The 18,339-nt window shown below is 43.2% G+C and overlaps 2 long non-coding RNA genes across 4 annotated transcripts; one reads left to right on the plus strand and one right to left on the minus strand.

Moving 5' to 3' along the window:
- Positions 1-278: 278 nt before the first annotated feature.
- On the plus strand, positions 279-2,503 carry LOC143276704 (uncharacterized). Of its 3 annotated transcripts, none has more exons than XR_013053604.1 (2): positions 279-1,253; positions 1,307-2,503. It is a non-coding gene; the product is annotated as an uncharacterized LOC143276704 (long non-coding RNA). The 3 variants fall into 3 exon arrangements; XR_013053605.1 differs by having other exon boundaries at positions 1,336-2,503; XR_013053606.1 differs by having other exon boundaries at positions 279-1,200.
- Positions 1,651-8,790, minus strand: LOC143276703 (uncharacterized). Its single transcript, XR_013053603.1, has 3 exons — positions 8,677-8,790; positions 7,906-8,036; positions 1,651-2,668 (listed from the first exon to the last, which is right to left on the minus strand). It is a non-coding gene; the product is annotated as an uncharacterized LOC143276703 (long non-coding RNA).
- Between the last annotated feature and the right edge of the window lie 9,549 nt (positions 8,791-18,339).

The following is an 18,339-nucleotide window of genomic DNA, read 5'->3' on the forward strand; positions in this document are numbered from 1 at the left end:
CACACACACACACACACACACACATACATACACACACATCCTCGCGCACACAACACACACACACACACACACTCAACACACACACGCGCGCGCACACATCACACACACATACACACACACTCAACACACACACACAGACACACACATGCCCTGTCATTGAGAATTTTATCATGGCTTCAAAGACAGAAAATCATTTCTGAAGGAAAGAAAAAAGAAAAAAAAAAGAAAAGAAAAAGAAAGGGGGGGGGGGGGGGGGGGGGGGCAGGGGCGGGGTGTGTGTGTGGGGGGGGGGGGGGGGAGAGAAAAAGGAAAGAAGAAATGAAGGACCGTAAACGTCCTTCCCCTTTCTGTGAAGTCCTCCACTCCTCTGTGAGGGTCATCGGGTCATTGCGTCATCAACAAGTCACGTGATTACCGAGACTTCGTTTGCAAATGGCGACTGTGTTGCGGGCGTGTTTTGAATAAATTTTCTTAGCAAGTTCGTGATCCATATTGAAGCGTCCTTTTTTGCGTTTTGTGAAGCAAAACATTGTCAAACCTGTCAAGATGGCTGCCTGGACGTTGAGAGCATAAGAGGTGAGCAGAATTTTGCTCGTTTTTTCCGCGCGACGCTGACAATACCCAGAACAGAAATGTGGTAGAACACGAAAGTATTGTTGTAGTTGATCAGTCAAAGTGATTTAAAACATATTTTGTGACTTGGTTAACTAAAAAATCTTGGTTATCTTACCATCAGTATGTGTTATCTCATCCGGGCGACACTGAACACAGAATAATTAGATTTTCCATTAATTTCCCTTCAATAAAACCAGTGATATACGCGTACATTTGAAGAGATTTTCCATTCATTTTCCTCCAGTAAAACCAGTGATGTTATACTTTTGAACTGTTGAGACTTATTTGAATTCTTTGTGATTTTGTTGTCAGTTGTTGTGTGGTTGTTAATTTTTCGGCAAAAATGTCAGCTAGTTCCGGGAGTGACGTGGTTGATTAAAGAGACAGAGAACATGGCCAGCAACAATCCTGACAGGCAAAGAGGTAGGAGAACAGGAGGGACAGGGGAAGAGGTAGGAGAACAGGAGGAAGGGACAGGGGAAGAGGTAGGAGAACAGGAGGAAGGGACAGGAGAAGAGGAGGGGAGAACAGGAGGAAGGGACAGGGGAAGAGGTAGGAGAACAGGAGGAAGGGACAGGAGAAGAGGTAGGAGAACAGGAGAAGAGGTAGGAGAACAGGAGGAAGGGACAGGGGAAGAGGTAGGAGAACAGGAGGAAGGGACAGGGGAAGAGGTAGGAGAACAGGAGAAGAGGTAGGAGAACAGGAGGGACAGGGGAAGAGGTAGGAGAACAGGAGGGACAGGGGAAGAGGTAGGAGAACAGGAGGAAGGGACAGGAGAAGAGGTAGGAGAACAGGAGGGACAGGGGAAGAGGTAGGAGAACAGGAGGAAGGGACAGTGGAAGAAGAGCAAGGAGAGGAAATGGAGAACCAACAGAATCAAGGAGAGAGAGACGTGGATAGACAGACAGACAGTCAGACAGACAGTCAGACAGTCAGACAGACAGACAGAGGTTAATGAGAGAGGAGAGAGAGAGAGAGAGAGAGAGAGAGAGAGAGAGAGAGAGAGAGAGAGATTAACTCACAGTGAGACACAGACACAGGCAGATTGCTTTAATGGCAGAAACAAGTTTTCTTCAAAGAGTATAGTTGTTCATGGACAGTCATTAGGGTAGATCAGAGTATAGTTGTTAACGGACAGTCATCAGGGTGGATCAGAGTATAGTTGTTCATGGACAGTCATTAGGGTAGATCAGAGTATAGTTGTTAACGGACAGTCATCAGGGTAGATCAGAGTATAGTTGTTCATGGACAGTCATCAGGATAGATCAGAGTATAGATGTTCATGGACAGTCATCAGGATAGATCAGAGTATAGATGTTCATGGACAGTCATCAGGGTGGATCAGAGTATAGTTGTTCATGGACAGTCATCAGGATAGATCAGAGTATAGTTGTTCATGGACAGTCATCAGGGTAGATCAGAGTATAGTTGTTAACGGACAGTCATCAGGGTGGATCAGAGTATAGTTGTTCATGGACAGTCATCAGGATAGATCAGAGTATAGATGTTCATGGACAGTCATCAGGGTGGATCAGAGTATAGTTGTTCTTGGACAGTCATTAGGGTAGATCAGAGTATAGTTGTTAACGGACAGTCATCAGGGTAGATCAGAGTATAGTTGTTAACGGACAGTCATCAGGATAGATCAGAGTATAGTTGTTCATGGACAGTCATCAGGGTGGATCAGAGTATAGTTGTTAACGGACAGTCATCAGGGTGGATCAGAGTATAGTTGTTCATGGACAGTCATCAGGGTTGATCAGAGTATAGTTGTTAACGGACAGTCATCAGGGTGGATCAGAGTATAGTTGTTAACGGACAGTCATCAGGGTGGATCAGAGTATAGTTGTTAACGGACAGTCATCAGGGTGGATCAGAGGGCTGAAGGCTGAAGGAAGCAGGGTGGCGAGGGGTAGGGGTGGACAGGGCTGTGTGCCGACACCCCCTCTCTTCAGCTCTCAGTCAAAGTCGAACCTGTCGTCCCAGTCGTCATCGTAGCCCCAGTGATACTGGTGATGAGGAATAAAATTCCATCGCTTCTCTTGACGTTTCTCTGCACAGCCAATCACAGTGCACCCATGGTATTTAGTTACACCCATGGTATATAGTTCTACCCATGGTATATACACCCATGGTGAATAGTTACACCCATGGTATATAGTTACACCCACAATCAATAGTTACACCCATGGTAAATAGTTCTACCAATGGTGAATAGTTACACCCATGGTATATAGTTACACCCACAATCAATAGTTACGCCCATGGTCAATAGTTCTACCAATGGTGAATAGTTACACCCATGGTGAATAGTTACACCCATGGTAAATAGTTCTCTTAATGGTGGATAGTTACACCCATAGAATAAATAGTTATACCCATGGTAAATAGTTATTCTCAGTTCTACCCATGGTAAATAGTTCTACTCATGGAAAATAGTTCTCTTCAAAGTAGATAGTTTTACTCATGGTAAATAGTTCTCTTCAAGGTAAATAGTTCTACCCTTGGTAAATAGTTCCCTTTATGGTAAATAGTTCTACCCATGGTAAATAGTTCTCTTCAAGGTAAGTAGTTCTACCCATGGTAAATAGTTGTTCATGGTAAATAGTTCTACCCATGGTAAATAGTTCTCTTCGTGTTATATAGTTAATTCTGTGGGAATAGATGGTGAATAGTTATCATAGTAAATCTTTTTTAAGGTAAATAATTACTTTCACAGTTAGTAAACAGTTACCATGGTAAATCATTATATCCACGGACAGTAAGTATTCTCTTCATGGATAACAGTTATTTTCATGGATGGTAAATGATTATCTTCACGGATGGTAGTTATCCTCATGGATAGTAAATAGTTATCTTCATGGATAGTAAATAGTTATCTTCATGGATAGTAAATAGTTATCTTCATGGTAAATTGTTATCTTCCTGTGTCGTAGATAGTTGGCTTTAAGGATGGTAGCTTTCTCACGGTAATCATAGATGGTAGGGGTGTGGGGGCGTATTTGTTTTTGACTCACTTGTGTAAACAAAGTGAGTCTATGTTTTAACCCGGTGTTCGGTTGTCTGTGTGTGTGTGTGTGTGTGTGTGTGTGTGTGTGTGTGTGTGTGTGTCCGTGTGTCTGGTGTGTCCGTGGTAAACTTTAACATTGACATTTTCTCTGCAAATACTTTGTCAGTTGACACCAAATTTGGCATAAAAATAGGAAAAATTCAGTTCTTTCCAGTCATCTTGTTTAAAACAATATTGCACCTCTGGGATGGGCACAAAAAAAAAAAAAAATAAATAAAAGAAGCCTAATTATATGCAAACTGCATTTACTGTTATATTTATATTTTTTGTATTCTCTAAACTTGGCACTTTGACCTCTTATTCTGACACAACAACAAGAGGAGTCATTATTATCATTTTTTGTTCAAACAGGAACTTCTTTTGCTAAGCATGGAATTTTTATTTATTTTGCAAACGTTTTGGTGCAGATAGTAAAAAAGGGAAATTACTCTGTAATTAATGCTAGGGGACTTAATTTATCACAAGTGAGTCTTGAAGGCCTTGCCTCTCTTGTTTGTAAATGGTGTAATTATCACGGACAGTAACTATTTCTCTTCGTGCTATTTTGTTCACGGATTGTGCCTAGTTCTCTCAGAGCATTTTTTGTGCCGTCACGTTCTTCCCATAATCTGCCCGCAGCCCACGAGCTGTCCTGACACCACATTTAGCACGTGCACTGACAGACGTGCTGGTTTTTAGTTCAGGAGAAAACTGTTAGCGCACAAGTGAAATTAGAGTACTGGTGATGAGGATGTTGTGATGGTGGAGCTACTGCTGGTACTGCTGCTGCTGCTGTTGCATGACCTTATTCACCACCATCATGATGATAACACACACACACACACACACACACACACACACACACACACACAGAATGACAATGACAATTTTTTTTTTATTGGCGAATAGCGTTTTACAGCTCTAGTGCCAAAGGGGATTATTCAGTTTATTTTAGCAAACGACGAAAAGAAAAAGCAAAACCAAAAATAAGGGGAAATAACAAGCAAATAAGTACATATTCATAAACGCATAAACGCTTATACATTCACACCCACGACATTAATACAACATATTCCATATTACTCATGCATAATACTAACTAATTAATTCGAACATATGACCATCCAACTTTGCAGCCGAGCCTCTTTTTGGTTATTTACCAATCTAAATTGAGTTATGGATCTTATATTTTATTCTGCATTATGTTTCTGTCCTGTTAAAACGATCGTTCGGTAACCTTTTCCTTCGAATGTTATATGCTTCTACAGTATATTTGGCGAGTGAAAATAGGATGTCTTCATTATTTGATGAAAGGATAGCTACTAGATCATGTCTTAACTCACTCAGTACGGCCAGTCCTCTCTTCTCCTCTACACAGACCCCTCGGATGTCCAGTGGGTGTCTGAATGACCCAACCTTTAGCTTCCGTCGTCAGAATTGTGGTATTCTTTGTCAACGTTCACGTCTTCAGTATAAGAGCCTTCCGCTTGCAATATTTTGATGATGGCGACTTCAACGCAGCTGTGACTGAAACAGCCCAAACAACTCTTGGAAAACAACGCATCAAAAAGAAGCCCTGGGTCACGGACGACATCCTACAGCTGTGTGACAAACGTAGAGACCTGAAAAAGAAAAAGAATGAAGAAGAAGGGGCAAAACAGTACAAAGCAGTTAACACCGAAATCAAGAGAAGCATGAAGAAGGCAAGGGAGAATTGGATTGAAGGAAAATGCCAGGACATAGAGGAAAACCTGACAAGAAACAACAGCAAGAAAGCCTACCAAGTTGTGAAAGAACTTACCAACACAAGGCAAGGTAGAACTATGTCCAACATCCAGACCAAGGATGGAAAATGTCTAACAGAAGAACAAGACATCCTAAAGCGATGGACAGAATACTGCTCAGAGCTATACAACATACAGACCACAGGTGATCCAGCAATACTGAATGTCCCACCAGCCACTGATAACAGTAATCACCCCATACTCCGTGAAGAAATAGAGGCAGCAATAGCATCGCTGAAAAAAGGGAAATCGGCAGGAGTGGACAACATCCCATCAGAACTGGTCCAAGCAGGGGGTGAAGTTATGATAGATGTGCTACTGAAAATCTGCAACAAGATCTGGCAAACAGGGGAATGGCCCACACCGTGGACACAATCACTGATCATCACCCTTCCCAAAAAGGGCAATCTCCAGCAGTGTCAAAACTACCGCACCATCAGCCTGATTAGTCATCCCAGCAAAGTCATGTTGAAAATCCTGCTTAACAGACTGAAACCACAAGCAGAAAACATCATTGCTGAAGAACAGGCAGGTTTCAGACCAGGAAGGAGCACAACTGAACAAATCTTCAACTTGAGGTTGCTATGTGAGAGGTACCATCAACACCAACAAGACCTCTACCATGTCTTCATTGATTTTAAGAAGGCATTTGACAGGGTCTGGCATGCAGCTTTGTGGGCTACCATGAATCTGTACAACATCAACGCCAACCTGATTAGACTGATACAGCACCTCTATGACAAAGCCACCAGCGCCGTCTACCTCAACAATAGCATCGGGGACTGGTTCAGAACCACAGTCGGAGTGAGACAAGGCTGCCTACTCTCCCCAACACTCTTCAACATCTTCTTAGAAAGAATAATGACTGACGCACTGGAAGAGCATGTAGGAACAGTCAGCATAGGCGGCAGAACAATCACAAACCTACGTTTTGCCGACGACATTGATGGACTGGCTGGAAAAGAAGAAGAACTGGCAAGCCTGGTCAAACATCTAGACAAAGCCTCCACATCGTATGGAATGCAAATCAGTGCGGAGAAAACCAAACTGATGACTAACAACACCAACGGCATCAGCATTGACATCAAAGTCAACGACGAAAAGCTTAAAACAGTCCACAGCTTCAAATATCTGGGAGCAATCGTGTCAGATGAAGGATCTAAACCAGAAGTACTCTCGAGAATTGCCCAAACAACAACGGCACTCAACAAGCTGAACACCATCTGGAACAACAAAAACATCGCTCTCAGCTCAAAAATCAGACTGATGCGTTCCCTGGTTATATCAATATTGCTCTACGCCTGCGAGACTTGGACCCTGACTGCAGACATCGAGAGAAGAATCCAAGCTGTCGAGATGAGATGCTTTCGTAGACTACTTGGCATCTCCTACAGAGACCACATCACTAACACGGAAGTGAAGAACAGAATCCAGCAAAGTATTGGACCCTACGAAGACCTTCTGTCCATAGTGAAAAAACGCAAACTTAGATGGTATGGACACATCTCCCGATCATCTGGTCTTGCCAAAACGTTCCTGCAAGGCACCGTACAAGGAGGCAGAAGGAGAGGACGGCAGAAGAAGAGATGGGAAGACAACATCCGGGGGTGGACAGGCTTGACGCTCGGTGACGCCCTGAGGAAATCAGAAAACCGTGAAGAGTGGAGAGGAGTGGTGGCCAGGTCAGCAGCGGTGCCCCAACGGTCTGAACCCAGACTACGGGAGAGGTGAGGTGAGGTGAATTGGGTTGAAACGCTGGTAATGCCGTCTCTTTCGCCGTTCGTATGGAAAGAGTTAATGCAAACGGATCTGTAAAGAATGTTTAATTATTTCTAAGAGAGAGAGAGAGAGAGGGAGAGAGAGAGAGAGAGAGAGAGAACATTATCAACGATTCCACTGTCTGACACACAGCCGTCTAAAGGCACTACCAAGTGCACAGAAAAGCCCCTACTGTCCCCTGTGTCTACACCATGGGTAGATAAAGAGTTCAGCACGTGACATTTGTATTTGTATTACTCTTTTTTGTCACAACAGATTTCTCTGTGTGAAATTCGGGTTGCTCTCCACGGGGAGAGCGCGTCGCTACACTGACAGCGCCACCCATTTTGGGGTATTTTTTTTCCTGCCCTCGATTTTATTTGTTTTCCTATCGAAGTGGATTTTTCTACAGAATTTTGCCAGGGGCGACCCTTTTGTTGCCGTGGGTTCTTTTACATGCGCTAAATGCATGCTGCACGCGGGACCTCGGTTTATCGTCTCATCCAAATGACTAGCGTCCAGACCACCACTCAAGATCTAGTGGAGGGGGAGAAAATACTGGCGACTGCCGGTGTGATTCGAACCAGTGCACTCAGATTCTCTCGCTTCCTAGACGGACGCGTTACCTCTATGCCATCCCTCCACTGGTGTGTTGGACATAGTCTGACAGCTGTCTGTCTGTCAGTCTGTCTGTCTTACCTTCATCAGGCTGACGTTTGACCTCTGCTGACCGCTTCCGGTCATCCCAAAACCAGTCCGCTGACGTCATTGCCAACGTCATCATCAGCATGCCACACGTCAACAGCACAAATGACTTCATCTTCGGGTTTCTGGAAACATGACAGGGCGGTCAAACCATAGTGACATGTTCTTCTTTCGGTGATGCTTGTTTTAGAAGGTGAAGGCTGGTTGTGGTGGTGGTGCGTGAGTGTACGTGCATGATTTCCGTGCACATGTGTGTGAGGGGAGAGAGAGAGAGAGGGGGGGGGGAGGGGGAAGGGGGGGGGGGGCGAAATTTAAGCACCAGGTGCTTTTTTACATCCGGCCCTCTGGGGGAAAATGAAGAAAAGATCAGAACAACACACACACACATGCGTTCATCAAAATGTCCACGGTGGCAAAGAATACGAAGTGGTATAAACATGCATGAATATTACATAATTGTATTCCTTCATAAGCATGTATGCATAGTCCCAAGACATATCTCCACGATACAGTCATGGAGGAGAGAGAAAGCAAGAAGAGAGAGAGACAGACACAGAGAAAGAGACAGACCAAAAGACAGAGAGAGAGAGAGAGACAGACACACAGAGACAGAAAGACAGACAGACAGAGAGACACAGACAGAGGGACAGACAGACAGACAGAGAAAGAGACACACAGAGAGACATACAGACAAAAAGACAGAGACAAACAGTCAAGACAGGGAGAGAAAGACAGACAGATAGAGAGGAGTCCAGTAAAACATACCTTCAGTGAGGCCAGCAAAAAGCGAATGAAGAACAACAGCTCCCTTCACGCTATTTATTGCCGTGTCTGGCGTGCTGTCATCACCTGGGTTGTTTCCATTCACACCTTTCCGCCTGACTGAAAACGCTGACCCCCCCGTCCCCCCACCCCCCCACACACACCCCACAACCCCCGTCCCCCAAAACAACCACCACCACCAACAAAAAAACCCATCAATCCTCATTGCCCGGATGTGTAGCGCATCACGTGCACCTCTCGTCAACCAATCAGAACGCTGATCGGTGCCTGGCAGCCTCTCTCTCGCCGTGCATCAACCCACGTGACAGGGAAGGTGGGCCTGACCGCACGTGTCAAAACGGGTGTCGGGCAGAAAGGTAGACAGGCAGGCCATACTGAAAATCTTTCTTTCTGTCCAGCAGTGACAAACATCAACAACAGCAGCAACAACAGCAGCAGCAGCAGCAGCAGCAACAACAAGAGGGAACGGTCTCGGCAAAGAGGAAGACAGAAAAGAGGTGACGACGACGACGACGACGAAGAAGAAGAAGAAGAAGAAGAAGAAAAAGAAGAAAAACAAGAACAAGAAGAAAGAGGAGGAGGAAAAGAAGAAGAGGATGAACAAAGAAGAAGGGGGAGGAAGAGGAGGGGGGAGGAGGAGAAGAAGGAGGAGGAGGAAAAGAAGAGGATGAAAAAAGAAGAAAGGAGGGGGAGAAGGAGGAGGAGAAGGGGAGGAGAAGAGGAGGAGAAGTTCAGTTCAGTTCAGTTCAGTTCGGTTACTCAAGGAGGCGTCACTGCGTTCGGACAAATCCATATACGCTACACCACATCTGCTAAGCAGATGCCTGACCAGCAGCGTAACCCAACGCGCTTAGATAAAAAAAAGAAGGGAGGGGGTGGGGGGACATGCAGACAGACAGACAGAGTGAGAGATCCGGCGGTCGGTGTTGAAAAAAAAAAAATGTTTGTGAGAGAAACAACATTTTGTTGACATGAGATACCATCTCCACAGGTGTGGTGATGTCGATACAATCTTTGTCAGATCTTCAGAAACATGAAACCACAGCGTCAACGTGGCTGTCCTAGTGCTGCCGTGCTGTGTACGTGTACTAGCGCACGTGCGTGTGTGTCTGGTTATGCTTCCCCCCCACACCCCCCAAAGTCTGTCTCCTTCCAGAAGGTCAGTCTTGACGGTAAATCCAAGACATCACCCCTCTACAACAAGGACTGTCCCTCAGAGACAAATACCTAAGACATCACCCCTCTACAACAAGGACTGTCCCTCAGAGACAAATACCTAAGACATCACCCCTCTACAACAAGGACTGTCCCTCAGAGACAAATACCTAAGACATCACCCCTCTACAACAAGGACTGTCCCTTAGAGACAAATACCCAACACATCACCCTCTACAACAAGGACTGTCCCTTAGAGACAGATACCTAAGACATCACCCCTCTACAACAAGGACTGTCCCTTAGAGACAGATACCTAAGACATCACCCCTCTACATCAAGGACTGTCCCTCAGAGACAAATACCCAACACATCACCTCTGTACAACAAGGACTGTCCCTCAGAGACAGATACCTAAGACATCACCCCTCTACAACAAGGACTGTCCCTTAGAGACAAATACCTAAGACATCACCCCTCTACAACAAGGACTGTCCCTCAGAGACAAATACCTAAGACATCACCCCTCTACAACAAGGACTGTCCCTCAGAGACAGATACCTAAGACATCACCCCTCTGCAACAAGGACTGTCCCTTAGAGACAAATACCTAAGACATCACCCCTCTACAACAAGGACTGTCCCTTAGAGACAGATACCAAAGACATCACCCCTCTACAAGGACTGTCCCTCAGAGACAAATACCAAAGACATCACCCCTCTACAACAAGGACTGTCCCTCAGAGACAAATACCTAAGACATCACCCCTCTACAACAAGGACTGTCCCTCAGAGACAAATACCTAAGACATCACCCCTCTACAACAAGGACTGTCCCTCAGAGACAAATACCTAAGACATCACCCCTCTACAACAAGGACTGTCCCTTAGAGACAGATACCTAAGACATCACCCCTCTACATCAAGGACTGTCCCTTAGAGACAGATACCTAAGACATCACCCCTCTACAACAAGGACTGTCCCTCAGAGACAAATACCTAAGACATCACCCCTCTACAACAAGGACTGTCCCTCAGAGACAAATACCCAACACATCACCTCTGTACAACAAGGACTGTCCCTTAGAGACAAATACCTAAGACATCACCCCTCTACAACAAGGACTGTCCCTTAGAGACAAATACCCAACACATCACCCCTCTACAACAAGGACTGTCCCTTAGAGACAAATACCCAACACATCACCTCTGTACAACAAGGACTGTCCCTTAGAGACAAATACCAAAGACATCACCTCTGTACAACAAGGACTGTCCCTCAGAGACAGATACCAAAGACATCACCCCTCTACAACGACTGTCCCTTTGAGACAAATACCAAAGACATCACCCCTCTACAACAAGGACTGTCCCTTAGAGACAAATACCTAAGACATCACCCCTCTACAACAAGGACTGTCCCTCAGAGACAAATACCAAAGACATCACCCCTCTACAACAAGGACTGTCCCTTAGAGACAGATACCAAAGACATCACCTCTGTACAACAAGGACTGTCCCTTAGAGACAAATACCTAAGACATCACCCCTCTACAACAAGGACTGTCCCTTAGAGACAAATACCTAAGACATCACCCCTCTACAACAAGGACTGTCCCTCAGAGACAAATACCCAACACATCACCCCTCTACAACAAGGACTGTCCCTTAGAGACAAATACCTAAGACATCACCCCTCTACAACAAGGACTGTCCCTTAGAGACAAATACCTAAGACATCACCTCTGTACAACAAGGACTGTCCCATAGAGACAGATACCAAAGACATCACCCCTCTACAACAAGGACTGTGCCTCAGAGACAAATACCTAAGACATCACCCCTCTACAACAAGGACTGTCCCTTAGAGACAGATACCTAAGACATCACCCCTCTACAACAAGGACTGTCCCTCAGAGACAGATACCAAAGACATCACCCCTCTACAACAAGGACTGTCCCTCAGAGACAAATACCCAACACATCACCCCTCTACAACAAGGACTGTCCCTTAGAGACAAATACCTAAGACATCACCCCTGTACAACAAGGACTGTCCCTCAGAGACAAATACCAAAGACATCACCCCTCTACAACGACTGTCCCTTTGAGACAAATACCTAAGACATCACCCCTCTACAACAAGGACTGTCCCTCAGAGACAAATACCTAAGACATCACCCCTCTACAACAAGGACTGTCCCTCAGAGACAAATACCTAAGACATCACCCCTCTAGACAAATACCTAAGACATCACCCCTCTACATCAAGGACTGTCCCTCAGAGACAGATACCAAAGACATCACCCCTCTACAACAAGGACTGTCCCTCAGAGACAAATACCCAACACATCACCCCTCTACAACAAGGACTGTCCCTCAGAGACAAATACCTAAGACATCACCCCTCTACAACAAGGACTGTCCCTCAGAGACAGATACCTAAGACATCACCCCTCTACAACAAGGACTGTCCCTTAGAGACAAATACCCAACACATCACCCCTCTACAACAAGGACTGTCCCTTAGAGACAAATACCTAAGACATCACCCCTCTACAACAAGGACTGTCCCTTAGAGACAAATACCTAAGACATCACCCCTCTACAACAAGGACTGTCCCTTAGAGACAAATACCCAACACATCACCTCTGTACAACAAGGACTGTCCCTTAGAGACAAATACCTAAGACATCACCCCTCTACAACAAGGACTGTCCCTTAGAGACAAATACCTAAGACATCACCCCTCTACAACAAGGACTGTCCCTCAGAGACAAATACCTAAGACATCACCCCTCTCAGTAGACGAGTAAACGTGTGGAAAGTCACAACTGTTCTAACGATGATGATAGTGGTGGTGGTGATGATGATGATGATGATGATGATAACGACGACGATGATGATGATACGTATACTTAAATATCGCTAATTTTCGGTCAGTGACACCAAACTCGAAGCGCTTTATTGATACTGAGTTATTTGCACAAGAGGCTGCCTACTGGGCGCTCATCATTCGTTTTAAGTGTCATTCATTCAGGTTTCAGTCACACACACACACACACACACACACACACACACACACACACACACACACACACACACACACACACACATGTAACATTTTACGTGTATGACAGTTTTGTTTATTTACCCGGCGATGTAGGCAGCCATACTCCGTTTTCGGAGGTGTGCATGTTGGGTATGTTCTTGTTTCCATAACCCACCAAACGCTGACATTGATTGCAGGATCTTTAGCGTATGTATTGGATCTTCTGCGTGCATATGTGTAAAGTCCTGTCGTAATGTACATAAATATATAAACACGAACAACGTGTGATATGTAAAGTCCTGTTGTAATGTACATAACTATATATACACGAACAACGTATGATATGTAAAGTCCTGTTGTAATGTACATAACTATATAAACACGAACAACGTATGATATGTAAAGTCCTGTTGTAATGTACAGAACTATATAAACACGAACAACGTGTGATATGTAAAGTCCTGTTGTAATGTACATAACTATATAAACACTGTAAACGTGTGATATGTAAAGTCCTGTTGTAATGTACATAACTATATAAACACTGTAAACGTGTGATATGTAAAGTCCTGTTGTAATGTACATAACTATATAAACACTGTAAACGTGTGATATGTAAAGTCCTGTTGTAATGTACATAACTATATAAACACGGTAAACGTGTGATTTGTAAAGTCCAGTCGTAATGTACATAACTATATAAACACTGTAAACGTATGATATGTAAAATCCTGTCGTAATGTACATAACTATATAAACACGAACAACGTGTGATATGTAAAGTCCAGTCGTAATGTACATAACTATATAAACACTGTAAACGTATGATATGTAAAATCCTGTCGTAATGTACATAACTATATAAACACGAACAACGTGTGATATGTAAATTCCTGTCGTAATGTACATAACTATGTAAACACGAACAACGTGTGATATGTAAAGTCCAGTCGTAATGCCCATAACTATATAATCACTGTAAACGTGTGATGTGTAAAGTCCTGTTGTAATGTACAGAACTATATAAACACTGTTATTACGTGTGATATGTAAAGTCCTGTCGTAATGTACATAACTATATAAACACTGTAAACGTGTGATATGTAAAGTGCTGTTGTAATGTACACAACTACATAAACACGGTAAACGTGTGATATGTAAAGTCCAGTCGTAATGTCCATAACTATATAATCACTGTAAACGTGTGATATGTAAAGTCCTGTCATAATGTACAGAACTATATAAACACTGTAAACGTATGATATGTAAAGTCCTGTCGTAATGTACAGAATTATATAAGCACTGTAAGCGTGTAATATGTAAAGTCCTGTTGTAATGTACATAACTATATAAACACTGTAATTACGTGTGATATGATATTTAAAGTCCTGTCGTAATGTACAGAACTATATAAACACGAACAACGTGTGATGTGTAAAGTCCTGTTGTAATGTACATAACTATATAAACACGAACAACGTGTGATATGTAAAGTCCTGTCGTAATGTACAGAACTATATAAACACTGTAAACGTATGATATGTGAAGTCCTGTCGTAATGTACAGAACTATATAAACACTGTAAACGTATGATATGTAAAGTCCTGTCGTAATGTACATAACTATATAAACACTGTAAACGTGTGATATGTAAAGTCCTGTTGTAATGTACATAACTATATAAACACTGTAATTACGTGTGATATGTAAAGTCCTGTCGTAATGTACATAACTATATAAACACTGTAAACGTGTGATATATAAAGTCCTGTCGTAATGTACATAACAATATAGGTAAGATAAACGCGTGATATGTAAAGTCCTGTTGTAATGTACATAACTATATATATATATATATATATATATATATATATATATATATATATATATATATATATATAAACACTGTAAACGTGTGATATGTAAAGTCCTGTCGTAATGTACATAACAATATAGACAAGGCAAACGTGTGATATGTAAAGTCCTGTTGTAATGTACACAACTACATAAACACGGTAAACGTGTGATTTGTAAAGTCCAGTCGTAATGTCCATAACTATATAATCACTGTAAACGTGTGATATGTAAAGTCCTGTCGTAATATGCATAATTATATACACACAGTATACGTCAATCGAGTGTTTCCACAGAAATGGGGCAACACATTGTATGGATGGGGATGTGGAAATAAATATTCTGACTGCAGTTGGAACAGCTTCTAAACCATCAGTTCTAAGTCTGCTGGGTTTTTTTGTGTGTGTTTGTTTGTTTGTTTTTTTGTTGTTTCTTTTTTTCTTTTTTGTTGTTGCTTTTTTGTTGTTACATGTTTGTTTTTTATTTTGGTTTTTCTTAACTTAATTGGTTTTTGCCTGGAACTAACTTTTAATTATTTTTTTTTAAAAACCTGTCACACTCCGGACATCATTATATTACTGTGCAAGTTTTTCATGTAGACATGTAGAATCAGTCGAACCAGAACGCCGTTCACAACACAAACAAAAAACCAAACCAAAACTAAACAAAACAAAAACAAAACAAGAACCACGACAACAACAACAACAAAGAAAGAAAACGAAAACAACAACAACAACAACAACAAAAAACAACAACAAAAAACGACATAATATTCGGCTCTGAAAGCGCAGTAGCAAAAACAGGATTGTCGACCATGTGTCGCAACCATGAGTGATGTCCCCTGTCATGCCCCAAAATCTGAGGGTGTGAAACAAACAAAAAATCTGGTGTTCGATCTTCAGTGTGTGGTTGTAAAATAATATTGGGGAGGAGGAGTGGGGGGAGGGGCGGGGTGTGGTGGGGGGCGGGGGGAGCGGAAAGAGCGAGTGAGATCATCAGTGAGATCACCAATTAGGTTTCATTCATCAGTGAGATCACCAATTAGGTTTCATTCATCAGCCGTCAGGTGAGATCACCAGTTTCAGTTTCAGTTTCAGTAGCTCAAGGAGGCGTCATTGCGTTCGGACAAATCCATATACGCTACACCACATCTGCCAAGCAGATGCCTGACCAGCAGCGTAACCCAACGCGCTTAGTCAGGCCTTGAGAAAAAAAAAAAGAAAAGAAAAAAAAGGTGAATAAATAATAGATAAGCTTACACAAATGAATAAATAAATAAATAAGTAATAACTATAATGTAAAAAGATAAATAAATAAATAAATAAATAAATAAGATAACAATGATGATAAATAAGCAAATAGATGTAAAACATGAAGACACACATTCACATATACACCCACACATGCATAACAGATATGCACCGAACATGCAGTTTCACGGATATGAAAACACAGTCAAATACATATAAACGTACATGAGCTCCAACACACACACCCACACACACCACACACATTACCCTGCACCTCCTCTACCCCCCTGCTCCACACACTCATTTCTAGTCTACGTATCACAGCTTTCACGGCACACACACACACACACACACACACACAGATGAGCACTTACTTGTACAAGCACACACACATATGCCCATATCTCCACACACATATATACAAAGATATATATATATATATATATATATATATATACGTTCCAATATCCTGTTACTCCCACAGTGTAGGCATGCATACACTCACATACCTCATCCTCTACCCCACCTCCCCTCGCACCCCCACCTTCCCCTCACACACACACACACACGCACGTACGTGCACATAACTCTACTGACACTTGTGTACACTTACACTCTCGCGCATGCACATACGCACTCAAAAATACAGACCCACACATGCACACAAACACACACACACGCACAGAGGCTGCCACTGATTGGCCGCAAGAGGGATGGGAAAAGATCTCTGATGCCAAGAACGTGGCGTCTAGTGTGTTGCTTAGTCTAATGTATTTGGAAAAGACCACAGAGACTCTGTTCCGTTTTGAAGAAATTTGCGCAATGTTGGTTTGGAAATGATGCCGATATTTGTTTGATTTGCAAAGCATCGTGCTCTACCTTTCATGTTAGACTTACGGCCACTCCCTCTCTCTGCTTTTATTTCTTTGAGGCGATCGATGGTGTGATGGCCTTGTACTTTTTCTTTTTGATATTCTTTGACTTTTCTGAGGATTTCCGATTTTCCTAGATGTAGGCCGCTCGTTGGTGTTGCGTTACCAGCAAGTCTGTCAGCTCGCTCATTTCCCTTAACACCTGCATGTCCCGGGCAGTATGACCATGTGAGTTTTTTAATCTGAAAGTTGCGCATTGCCTTATGCCACTCTGGGCTTCCCATTCCGTTTTCAATTTTCTGTATGATGTTCATTGAGTCTGTTAGAATCATGGCATGTTGGTTTCCGGGCGTATGGATGGACGATAGCCACTGGAGGGCATGTGTCACAGCTTCAACTTCCATCGTTAGGCTGGAGGTTGTGACTTTGTAGGCAGCATTCTCTTCCCTAACTGTTTTTCCATTTTGTTTCGCAGTGAATCCCCAACCGGATTGGTCTTTGGTGACTGAGCCATCTGTGTATATGATGATGTCCTCTTCTTTACTGTTTTCTTCTATGAGTAGCTTCACTTCCGCATCAGTTTTGCCCTCTGGCCATTCCCGACAATGTCTTCCTAGAGTGGGTGAAATGGCTGTGTTGAATAGATGGTTGAGGTTTTCGGGGTTTTTCTCCCATTCTTTTGTTTCTTTCAGGTCTTGTAGTCGGCATACTAGCTGGATTGTGTCTTCTGCTTGCCCCATCCATGATCTTCCTCGTCCTAGGCGGCTGCCTTTTGGTTCTTTGACTGCGTCATGCAGTGGGTTTTGAGGGTTTTCTAATGCTTTGAGGTAGGTCTTGACCTGTTCTAACTTGTTTCTGGCCTGCACTGAAGGAAGGTCAAGCAGGTATCGCATGGTTTCTGTGGGCGTGTCTTTTGTTGTTCCAAGGATCAGCCTCATAGCTTCATTTTGAACTCTTTCTAATTTTAGGAGGTTGCTTTGAGACGGTGTTGTTAGCCCAAGTCCGTAGTCGATCACACTGAGGATGAGTGATTGGTATAGCAGGATGAGGTGGCGTTGTTCAATACCTTTGGTTGCCATTGCTTTTAAGACTGAAAGGCCCTTTTTGCATTTGAGAACAGTATTTTCCGTATGTTTTCTGAAGGTCAGCATCCTGTCGAAGTGTATTCCTAGGTAGCGTAGGCATTCAGTTTTCTCGATCTGAATCCCATCGAGTGACACAGAAGGTGGTGATTTGCTCGCGGTTCTGTTGTTGAGGGTGCACAGCAACGTTTGGGCTTTCGCTGGATTGATGGAAGATCCTGTGTCTTTGCACCATTGAGCAATATTGTTTAGTTGTTTCTGGACGGCTTTAGTTCTTTCCTGAGCATCTTTCGAAGTTTTGAAGACCAGGCCATCATCCGCAAGAGTAAGCACCCGAGCTATTCCATTGTTGTTTAAGTCTGCAAGGCCCTTCGTGTAG

Source organism: Babylonia areolata, chromosome 32 (assembly GCF_041734735.1).
Source record: "Babylonia areolata isolate BAREFJ2019XMU chromosome 32, ASM4173473v1, whole genome shotgun sequence".
In the NCBI taxonomy this organism is placed as follows: Eukaryota; Metazoa; Mollusca; class Gastropoda; order Neogastropoda; family Buccinidae; genus Babylonia; species Babylonia areolata.